The following is a 12,691-nucleotide window of genomic DNA, read 5'->3' on the forward strand; positions in this document are numbered from 1 at the left end:
ACACTGATGTTTGTATTTGCATCCCTAAGTATTGCTGTTAGGAAAATAGCAGGCTACAATACACGCTGAATAAATTAAAGAAGGAATGGAGACTACAGAAGAAATCTATAGCTTACCCTTACACCATTGAGGATGAAATCAGAAAAGCACAGAACTCTTAAATTGTGACTAACTTGTGCAGCACAAAGTCTAGGTGAGGTTTACAGAACCGTTTTGACTGGGAGCAGTGAAGTGTACATTCAAAGGAAAGCTACTATAACTTGAATCATAGACTTTGCTTCTGGACAACCTTGTGGGTTTTTTTTTTAACAATTAATTATCACTTTCTTCCATGATTACTATGCAGCCAGGTGTTGATGCTTCCTGTTAAAAAGTAAACTCAACCTCAAGCACGTCAGTATATCTCTGAGTCAAGGTCAGAAATCTAAAGGTTTTGATTTGTCAGTTCTATTTTAAAAGTATGTTAGTCATTCAAATATAGGTTGAACATGCCAGGGCTTGATCCCATTGGCATAGCGTTTGGAAATGAATATTCCAGACGGTGCCTGGTTGAGTATTTTGAACTGAAGTCTGCTGGCCTGGGAATGTCATTACTTCTATAGAAGATGATTTACCTGTATGACTTTTCAATCAGCAACTTATTTTTAAAAATAAATCTAAAAGGGAAAATATTGTTCTTGCCAGGATGAACAAAACATTTTCTTCCTTTATTGTGTGTAAGTGAAAAGATCTGCCAAATACAAATCCTTCTTTCCAACAGTAATGAGAATGTATGACTCACATAGAGTCAAACACATTTTTCATCTTGGTTTTGAAGCCATTTACCTTTACATTAACTCTCAAGTCACTGGAGTATCCGTTAGTGGAACCGTTAGTCAAGTGCCCAACAGCACATTCAATGTGCATTTGCCCCAAAGCATTAGAAGTATCTGAAAGTCATCACATTCCTCAAGTATCCAATGCATATAATTTGCATGGGGGTAGTACCAGGAATCCATTCTTCCAAATTTAAGTGTGATTCTGTGCAGAAAAAGCCCGAGTGGATGTGAACATGGAGCTCACTACATTAATATCTCCACTGATGCACAAACCATGCACCTTATTTTATTCAATGTCTACTCTGATATTTGGAGGTGCAGGATGAATTTGACTTTAGGAATAATCACAAAATTATAGCAGGGAGTGTTGAAGTAAGGGACTTCCATCCCCAGGTAAGGCTATTATCTCGGTGATGGTTATGTATGCCAGAGATGTGCTAAAGATATTAATTTAAAATTTCAATTTCATGATTTCAAAAGCAGATGAGGTGAGAGGAGGGGAAAGAGGCATGAAATGATGTGGCTTTGAGGCATTACTGATTGGTGCTTGGCACACAGGGAAAGGAGATGAGGCAAAGTGGGAAGGAGGAGGCGGATGGAAGAAATTATGTCTATTGCCCTGTTAAAGAGTCTGGACTTCACTCTTTAGGCATGGTAAAACTACAAAAAATTTGGTCTTTACATGTAAGAGAAAATAGTATGGTCAGGCACGCATTTTACTTAGACCATTATGGCAATGGTGCAGAGCAAGACCTTTAAGAGATAAGATAAAGAGACCAAATGAGAGATAATGAGGGTGTGAGTGAAGAGGAAAGCATGAGGCTGGAGAGGAAAAGAAGGGACAGCAGTGTGTGGTCTATGGGAGGAAGGATTTCTTTCTTTCTTTCTCTCTCTTTCTCTTTCTTTTCTTTTCTTTTCTTTCTTTCTTTCTTTCTTTCTTTCTTTCTTTCTTTCTTTCTTTCTTTCTTNTTCTCTTTCTCTTTCTCTTTCTCTTTCTTTTCTTTTCTTTGCTTTCTTTCTTTCTTTCTTTCTTTCTTTCTTTCTTTCTTTCTTTCTTTCTTTCTTTCTTTCTTTCTTTCTTTCTTTCTTTCTTTCACCAATAGTTTATTGCCAAGTTGGTTTCCATATAACACCCAGTGCTCATCTCCACAAGTGCCCTCCTCCATGCCCATCATTCCCCTGGGAGGAAGGATTTCTGGAGGGGGATTGGTGGATGGTAGCATTTTCAATGGCCCTCTCTGTCTTATCATATTTAGGCTGAATAATGGAATCAATCACTTGTGTTCATACTGCAGATTTTGGGGGGAAATGTGACTTCTCACATGATAAGTTCCTAAATTACTGTGATAAAGAATCTTTAAGATCTTTTTGACATGTTCATTTGTCCAAGAACAAAGGTCTTTACACTAATCAGTGAAATCAATAACATCATCACAACTTACAGGAGCAATATTTTGGAGATATATAATCTCCATAATACATAAGCCTGAAGTTCTCACCAAAACCAAACCAAAACAAAACAAAACTGCAGAAATGTACATCTTCTGGCATTCAGCTCATGGTTTTGCAAAGTGGTCCTCAGATTCTATGCTTGTTATAGTATAATATTAAAATCCCAATGGGATACCACACCAGGTATCATCTTGTGTCAGCTAATTCTGGTTATTGTTCTGAATTCAAGCCTGTGATTTTCATCATCTTTCACTCATGATATCATTTGCTTTTACTTTAGTCATCAACAAAAGTGGGGGTAGGGGGTTATAAGATAGTCATTATTTTAATGTTACATTCTGACAAGTATCATTTGGCAAAGATGTCAAAGGCAAAATTTAAAACAAATTTTGTCTTTCCCTCACATAAAACTAGATACGTGAAAATTGTGTCCTGACATATTTCTTGGTGAGAAATACGTTTCTGGAGGATTTTTAGGGTCTAAACAAATGTATGTTTTTCTCTCTTTTTAAAAAGCGTAGGAAGTAAGTAGGTCAGAATATATTCAGACTTCTTTTCCTTTGGAATTGGATCTTCATTCCTAAAGTTGAGGGATTACAGAACACCAATACATTGTACAAAAAAAGGAGTACTGAAATTCAAAGTCATTGATGTTCATGGTTATTTCCCCAACCCAAGAGTTAAAACAAACAAACAAAAAAACAATACCAAAGGCACCACCACCACGTGCATTTAAGATAGTTATGCCATATGTGTGAATTTCCTTAGCAATAGATAAGACTAGCACTTAAAAAGGGTGAGGTGAAACGCTTGAAATGCCACAGAACTGGCCTTGAAGTAATTTTTCAAACATTGAGAATTTTAGATGATTGTTTTTCTAAATTGGCCATGAGAGGCTTCCTTTTTGCAAACTAGACCGATGGAAAGTTCCAATTTTTACAGTCACCTTCTAAGTTACACATATGCAAAAATAATCAAAGTGCAGGGACAGCATTTTCCTTTCATCCCTGTGTAAGTTAAAAAAAAAATGTGCGTTTGGCTCACACACCATGAAAACTTTCATCTTTTACTGGAACCCGTTAGATCAGAGAGATAATTTTACAGAAAGAGGTGAATGAATGGAAACAGGCGATCAAACACTGAGTTGGCTCTTTTTCTCTTCTCTTTTTTTTGGAAGTCAGTTTATTAAAAAGAAAAAAAAATAGGTGTGCTTCAAACCACCACAAGTGAAGCAAAAGACCTCTCATATATGTTTAAAACTGGTAAAAATGAGTGATAAGATCAAAACAATTTACGTTTATAAACTGGGGGGGGGTGTATGTGCTCTTTAGCATTTAATTTGAATGTATGAGGTAAAAAGATTTATTTTCCAATTATTATTTTCTTTCAGCGTTGTCAAGTATGTTTTGAAGTACAAATGGTGTTTGTTCAGCTTCCCGGCAGCTCCCGTGTTCCATTAGGAAAAGCAAGATAAGCAAAGAATAGAGCCTCAGTCAGTGTCAGGCAGAGTAACAGAAGCATTTTAATAAATGGGATGTTTCTGCTTGGTTTGGTTTCTTTTGATATTTGGTTTCTTTTGATCCCTTAAAATGTCATGCCTGCTGTAATGTGGCCATTTGGTGCCATGGAGAATTGGCTAAAATACTCTGTTACCTAAAGGAAAACAAGTAAACATCTATGAAAATAAGCAATCGAAGTTTTAAAAAAAAAAGTTTTTCTTTAAAAATAAAGATGAGTACTTCATTTACAATGAAGGAAACTGACCTGTGGTCAGTTTTGCCAGTCTACGAGTACGTTTTATTGAGGACAGTATACATTTGCGTCATCCACATGTAAATCATGAACACAATGACATGATGAGTCACCTTTAATGTGGTGCTACTTAAATTATTAGTACTCAGTTTAAAAATACAATTTTTCTGACCTGACCTTTTTAAGGAATTAAATGTTTCAAATGAGCCCTTTAAAAGTAATTGACTTGGGCACCTGGATGGCTCAGTTGGTTAAGCATCCCACTTCGGCTCAGGTCATGATCTCACGGTTCGTGGGTTCGAGCCCCGTGTTGGGCTCTGTGCTGACAGGTAGCTCAGAGCCTGGAGCCTGTCTTCAGATTCTGTCCCCCTGTCTCTCTGACCCTCCCCTGCTCATTCTCTCTGTCTCTCAAAAAAAAAAAAAAAAGAATAAAAATAAACAAAAAATAAAAATAATTGACTATATCCTTGGATTCTCAAATAATGTCTATTATATGTTTAATCGAATGTATTTTATAGAAGTAATTCTAAAATCTAAATCCCATACTACTGCTCAATTAAATCCATATTTCCCTCCTTATCATGGGCCCATACATGAACAACGTTACTCAGCACTTTTCAGTGCAGCTACTTGCCTTAGTTCGAGGGTGACACTTTTTACGTCTACTTCAAACAACCCATGCCCTCTTGAACTCTTCCATTCCAGCTGACAGAAAGAGGACCCTGCAACTTTGGAAGTCAGCTTTGCAGATGGCAGAGGCTCTGTCAGAAGGTGTTCCAATCTGACTGCATGGAGGAGAGTCACCCTAACACCCTACATTCCTGCCAGGACTTTTACATGAGTTTGAAACAGACTTCTATTATGTTTGGGCCATTATACATTTTGGAGTAAGTTTACTATAGCCTTGAGTGTATCCCAAGGAAGACATCATCTTTTTCAAGAAAAAAAAAATCCTAAGGACCCAAGAGAGGCTCAGTCAGTTAAGTGGCTGATTTCAGTTCAGGTCATGATCTCACGGTGCATGAGTTTGAGCCCTGTATTGGGCCCTCTGCTGTGGGCGTGGAGACCCTCTGCCCCCTCCCCCCTTTCTCTATCCATTCTCCTGTCATTCTCTCTCTCTCTCTCTCCTACCTCTCAAAATAAGTAAACAAACTTAAAGAAAGAAAAAGAAACCCTAAATACATTTTTTTGAGGAATTGAGGTCCAGATCAAATACTTTTACAAAATGGCCTAATTCTCACTCACTCCCCCTGACCTCACACTTCAATAACTATGCTTACTCTTATGACTGCATTTTTAACCTCATGTTCTTTGAGAATATAGAAACAGAAATGCCCTTACTTCATACTACATTAACCGGCCACCTTCCCCTATTTATATCCATGTGTTTCTTTCACTCCTGTTTCATCAATAACAACAAAAATGTAAAAGAACCAATTAGGCTGTGTGGATAAAGACTTGATAAAGTCCATTCCTTTAGATTGGAGCAGAGAACCTGAGCTTCATTTAGAGCTCTAACTCTGTCTGGTATCTGATAAAAACAGTATGTAATTATTGCTTATGCCAAAAATAACACCCCTGGGACACTTGGGTGGCTCAAACAGTTGAAGATCCTACTCTTGGTTTCAGCTCAGGACACAACCTCATGGCTAGTGAATTTGAGCCTTGCCCTGGGCTCTACAGTGACAGTGAAGAGCCTGCTTAGGAGTCTCTCTCCTTGCCTCTCTATGCCTCTCCCTCCCTCTCTCTTTCAAAATAAATAAATAAACTTAAAAAAATGACCCCCGGAAAACTGTATGTGAATTGGAAGCTTTGGTCCTCCCTGGGTCTGGTGGTTCTTATAAATGGTATGTCTTTTGTGCAGATTCTGGAAGCCATGCCTACAGAATTCTGACAAGAGCTATCACTTTTCTATGAAGCATGAGGTTTTGAAGCTAGAGTGATTCCTGCATCTTCTAATGTGGACTCCCCCCAACCCATCTTTGCACTTTGGATAGCTACTGGATGGTTATGCAAACTGTTACATAGGCTGCTTGCTGTAAGGACTCTTTTAGAAAGAATGCCTATGTCACCCTTCTGCCAAGTTGTCATTCCTGCATGTATCTCTCTGAGCAGCCTGGTCCTTGCATGACCCATGATAGGGTTGTAATCCTGAGTCCTTAGTTGAAGCCAAGGAGTTTCCCTGATGAGCTTTGTACATCTCTGATCTAGTCCCCACTCTCAGTTAGTTACATCTCCAACCCTAGCCAAGCAACCACACCACATCTACTTTAGCAGAACTCTGGAGGTTTGCTCTCTCAGGAAGGTAAATAGAAGACACTCCAGGGTAGGAGAATTGAGCCACAGTTGCGGGTAGGAGCACTGTACTGAAATATGGTATTGGAATTTGCATACCAATTCCTGAGGCTCCTGAACCCTCTTCTGCCAATTGGCTTCCAGAATGTTGGCAGAATATTTAATCATCCCTTCCTGGCTGAATTGGACTGAGCTGGCAAGAGGAAAACTCCAAAACTATGTGCTCAGGCAAAACACTTAATAGTCAAAACTAGTCAGCAAGTCTATGAGATTCTAATCTTGTTTTCAGCATTCTACTTTTTAATATGAGCAGAAAATCATGGACTAATCTGATAAAGTCTTTTAAAAAATCTAGTCAGGGGCTCCTGGGTGGCTCAGTTGGTTAAGCGTCCGACTTTGGCTCAGGTCATGATCTAGTGGTCTGGTCTGTGGGTTTAAGCCCTGTGTTGGGCTCTGTGCTTTACAGCTCAGAGCCTGCAGCCTGCTTCAGATTCCGTGTCTCCCTCTTTCTCTCTGCTCTTCCCTAACTCACACTCTGTCTCTCTCTCAAAAATAAACAAACATTTAAAAAAGTAAATAAAAAAGGCCAAAAAATTAAAAATTATATCTAAGAAAAGACTTCAGTATAAAATTTATAATGACCAACACATGCTCATGCACACACATGTAAACAAAAGCAACAAAAAGAAAAATTATGCGGAGAAAATATTTTTTCGAGACTACTTCTTCTTCTTTTTTAACATTTATTTCTTTTTGAGAGGGAGAGAGAGCACGAGCTGGGGAGGGGCAGGGAGAGAGGGAGACACAGAATCTGAAACAGCTCCAGGCTCTGAGCTGTCAGCAGAGAGCACAATGCAGGGCTCAAACCCATGGACCACGAGATAATGACCTGAGCTGAAGCTGGACACTGAACCAACTGAACCACCCAGGCGCCCCGAGACTATTCTTCAAATACACTATTATTAATATCTTCAGATGATTGAGAGGAAATATTGAATCCATGTAACAAGAGTAGAGTATATAAAAGAATACTCAAGAAAAAAACTTGAATAAAAAAATAAAATTAAGAAATATTCAGAGAACCAAAAGGAGGTCTTGAAAACTAAAAATTAAAAAAAATGATAGCAGAAAGAAATACTTGTAAAACTCGCAGAATGGTAGAAAAAAACCTAGGTTAAAGAAATATCCCACAAACAATACATGTGTGTGTACAGACATTTGCGCACATGCACACACACAGACACAAAAATCATGGCTGGAAAATATTTGAGAAAATAATTTCTTAAAAAAAATTTAAGAAATTAAATGAAAAGCTCCACACCTTAATACAAGAAGCCCCCCCCCCAAATGAAAAGGAAAAAGCAAATGGGGGAAATCATTTATGAAATAATTTAAAAATATTTCCAAGAACCAAAGAACTTTCATTGTCAGATTGAAAGACCTTACTGATTATCTACACATGATTAAAGTATATCACACCAAGTATCCCAAGTCTGAAAGGGCTATGGATGAAGAGAAGCCCTTACAAGTTTCCATAAAGTTCAGGGCAAGGTAGCGACATGTACAGTCCAATGGTAGTAGGAATCAAAATATCAGAATGACTTGGACCTTTTCAGCAGCAACATGCCTCAAAAATTCTAAAGAGAAATTATTTCCAATATAGAATTTTTTATCTACGCAAGTCATCATCATGTGAGAACACTTCTTATAATCCTATATGCATCCTTTCTCAGGAAGTTATTGGAGGTCAGAGTTCCCATAATTAGGGAATAAACCAAGAAAGGAGACATTTGGGGGAGGCAAGGAACAAGGGATACAATACAGAAGAGAGACAAAGGAAATTTACCCCAGATGATGGTAAAAGAATATGTAGTGGTAATAATAATATAAGTTGATGAAAAATACTAGACATATCTCTAACCTCAATTACAATATTAGGGACTACATAAGCATTAAAAAGAGCAGGTGTGGAGTAACAATAAAGAAGAAACAAAAGGGAGTTAGATCCCCACCTACAGTGGCCAATCAAAAGATAATGCTTAAAACTGAAAACCAGTAAGCATTCTTACACATTCTGTATACTCAAAGAGGGAAATGAAAAATGAAAGGTAGATTACTGTATTTAAAATAAACCCTGTTCAACTCTTCGACTCTGTTTCTATGTAAAAGATGACAAAAATAGGAACCAAAAGAAGATTAGTAGCTTTTAAATGTTGTACTGAGTTAAAAGTGCATAACTGAAAATTCTCCTTTGTAAACATTGGTTGAAGCAATATTGATACATTTATTCTTTTACACTTTAAAACTGAAAACCAAGAGACAGTCTCCTGGGAAATATTAGCAGGGAGATAGATATTCTGAGGAATAGGTCCATAATTCTCTCTTTAACACTTTGAGAGTGAGACAGACAGACAGAGAGTTGAGGAGGGGGCAGAAGGAGAGGGAGAGAGAGAGAGAATCTTAAGCAAGCTCCATCCACATTAAGCATGGAGCCCAACACGGGGCTCAATCCCATGCCCCTGGGATCATGACCTGACCCAAAATCATGAGACCAGTGCTCAAGCAAATGAGCCACTTAGGCACCCCGTAGCTCTTTGTATACACCTTTTTGGATATCTTGAGTCCCATTAACCTTGTACTTTTCCTATCTCTATCAATTTCTTGCATTGTCTCCTTTTCAGCTTAGAATCTGTGGTATATCACCTGACCAATATGTCTTTCCAATATTTATATGATTTTCTTGTAGCATTATCTTTTAATCATTGGCCCCTTACAAAACAGCAACATTCAATAAATTCTAGAAGCCTCATCCATGCCTGTACTATACAGTTACTTAGTGCTGCCAAAGATACAAACTGTAACAATAACATAGTAGCCAACAATGAGTGCTTTCTCATATGTTCACACATTTATGGAACAAAAATTTATAGAGTGTCAGCTCTGTGAAATATATTTGAATAAACCATAGTTATCAAAATAGGCATAGTCTTTACCCTGATGGAGCTTTGATTCTATAAGAACCAAAAGCCAATAAACAGCCACTCTTCATCAGCTAATTCAGTTGTGTTAAATGTTACCAATGCAAAATATGGTGTTTTATGAGAGCATTCAAGTAGGAAAAATGGCCTTATTCTTTTACAGGTTTTTAAAATTTATTTATTTTGACAGAGCATGAGCACAAGCATGCTCACAAGAGGTGAAGAGAGAGAGAGGAAGACAGAGAATCCCAAGCAGGTTCTCCACTGGACTCGCACTCACAAACCATGAGAAATCAAGAACCAGACACTTAACTGACTGAGCCACCCAGGCACCCCCAAAATAACGTTATTTTTGTCTTCATTCTCTGAATATGTAAAGGGTAGGGCAAAAATGGGATTATATGTCATCTGAGCAATGGTGTGGGGTAAGGAGAAATCCCAGACAGAACCAGACTGTTGAAATTTGGCCCCCAAAGGGCCAAACTGTATGTCCTGGAGAGCCACTCTCTATCATTGGCAGGTCTTTATGAATGATGTTCCTCCGCCTGAGTCACCTCCCTTCCTTCCTGCCCCTCTACTATACCTCTTCTATGATATATTTGGATTGATCCTCCAGGTTTCAGTTTAGAAGCTATTTTGGGGGGACATCTTATTTCATGTTCTCAATTCTGACTTGCAGATTCAACACTGGGCTATCAGGAACTCTTCTTCCAGTGCCTCTAATCAAAACCACATTGTGTCATGATTGTCTTATTCCTTGCCTGACTCATCTCCTGATCCCTAAGAGCAAGACAGACAGTGACCTCCTCATTATTCTATTCTTAGCATCTCTTTGATACAAATTGGTGTTCAGTGATCCTATTTGCTAAGTGATCTTTGGTAAAACAAGAGAAACTATGTATTACAGAGGGCCTCAAGACTTTGGACCTGAGTATGATGCCACATCATTCATTCATTCATTCATTCATTCTTTAATGACACATCATTTACTCCCCTTGTTATTACTTGGCTTTTAAATATGTTTAAAATAATTCTACTTCCTAGATAAATAAGTTCTGTATGACTTTAGCTAATGTATAAGAAAAATTGTGCTCTGAATTGTCATGGACAAATAAAAACTGTAATTATTGTTTTATAATTACATTATCAAAATATATCCATAACTAAATACTCTAGACCCTAACAGAATATGGATAAACTACCTGATTACATGTACACTCTAGTCTTTCTAAGATGAATTAAATTTTCAATATTGAAGTAACTGGCTACATTTCTTAGGTGGTAAAAAAAATCCCAACTATGGAAAACTGTTGTTTTACTTAGAATGATTTGAATGTGTAATTTTGATATTTTAAATCTTTATTTAATTTTGAGAGAGTGTGTGGGTGAGGGAGGTGCAGAGAGAGAGAGAAAGAAAGAACAGAGAAAATGCCAACGCCTCTGTGGTGTCACTACAGAACCCAATATGGGGCTGGAATTCATCTCCCATAAATTTATGACCTGAGCAGAATTTGGGCGCTTAACCAACTGAACCATGAACTGCCCCTAAACATGTAATTTTAATTAGAACACTCAAGAGTCTGGAAACTAAAGGTAAACAATTCAATTCTACACTTGTTAACATTCTACCTGATTTAAATACACGTTGTGAAAAAAAATAAAGAAAGAAAATGACATTTAAAATGGAATGGGGAGGGACACCTGGGTGGCTCAGCTGGTTAAGTGTCCGACTTCCACTCAGGTTGATCTCACAGCTTGTGAGTTCGAGCCCCACGTCGGGCTCTGTGCTGACAGCTCAGAGCCTGGAGCCTGCTTCACTTCTGTATCTCCCTCTCTGCCTCTCCCCAGTCACAGTCTGTCTCTCTCTCAACAATAATAAAAAAAATTTTTTTTTAATAAAATGGAATGGGGAAATTCTGAAGGGAGAGCTCTGATGCAGGTATTACTCGCTGGAGTCTATACAACCAGTAGAAAGCAGGAAGATAAGAATTATCTTGACAAGGGAGGGCACTTTTCACAAAGGAATTCATCTCCTGGTTTTAAGAAAAAGAAGCAAGATCCCTCCCCACCCCAGCTATACACCAGGCACTGCTTGCAGCCAGTGAGAAACTGCTAGAGCCTCTAACTCTTGTTCTTCTCCAGTGAACTTCTGTTCAAAATAATCCTCCCTTATTTTCTCCTAAAACCTAGTATAAGCTGATATTCTCTTGTTGTTTTTGAACTGACCTATGGTTCACTATAACTCTCCTGTGTTGTACTGCAATTCCTCTGCTAATCCTGAATGAACTCATTTTGCTAGTTAAATAACTGGCTCTGTAATCTTTAAGGTTGATGATATTCAGAGTAAATGCTCAGTAGACCATGTGACTCTCGATCTTGGTTTGTGAATTCAGTCCCATGCTGGGTGTAGAGAGGACTTAAAAAAGAATAAAATACTTTTAAAAAATCACAAAAATAAATATTCTATTATAGGAATAGGTGGCTCAGTTGGTTAAGCGTCTGACTTCTGCTCAGGTCATGATCTCACCAGCCATGGGTTTGAGCCCCGCTTCGGGCTTTGTGCTGACAGCTCAGAGGCTGGAGCCTGCTTCAGATTCTGTGTCTCCCTCTTTCTCTGACCCTCTCTCTATCTTTCTCTCAAAAATAAATAAAACATTAAAATTTTTTTAAATGTATCATATGGCTGTGTATAAAAAATTATTGAGAGTTTGATTTATAGAATGAAAACATGGATATTAACTTACATATAAAATAGTGCCATTTTGACTAAATTCTCATCTTCAAGGGTCCTGAGACAAATAAAGTGAATTAGGGTAAAGAGTATTATTGTAATTGTAAAATAAAGTGAAAAAGAAAAAATGCAATGCGATTTGTAAAAAAAAAAAAAAAAGATAACCCAACAGTTTTTATTCAGAAGAGAATCATCTGATTTAGGAATTGCGATAGTATGATTTGTAGAGAATTTATATATAAGCATATACATATGTATGTATATGTAATCTAATATTTAATAGAGATATATATTTAAATAAATATGTATATAAAATATTTATGTACTTATTCAGATAACCAGTTCTGGCTCAGAGCTCCCAAATCCTTAGACTTTTCTGAGTGTTAAGAACAATGGAAGAATCTTTTGTTGCATTATTTTGTTTCTTGGACTCTGTTGCAACGGCTGTCTGGTTATTCACCTTTTCACCACAACTGGGATTTACATTAATGATGTGACTTTAGGAAAATACCTAAGGATGAGGGCTGGTTGCTAAGGGAAACAACCATGAATAGAGAGTTGCAAACTTCAGTCCCACCCCCTGACCTCTGGGGAAGGAGAAGGGGCTAGAGGCTGACTCAATCACCAAAGGCCAATGATTTAACGAATCACACTTATGTCATAAA

This window comes from Crocuta crocuta, unplaced genomic scaffold (genome assembly GCF_008692635.1).
Source record: "Crocuta crocuta isolate KB4526 unplaced genomic scaffold, BGI_CrCroc_1.0 scaffold218, whole genome shotgun sequence".
In the NCBI taxonomy this organism is placed as follows: Eukaryota; Metazoa; Chordata; class Mammalia; order Carnivora; family Hyaenidae; genus Crocuta; species Crocuta crocuta.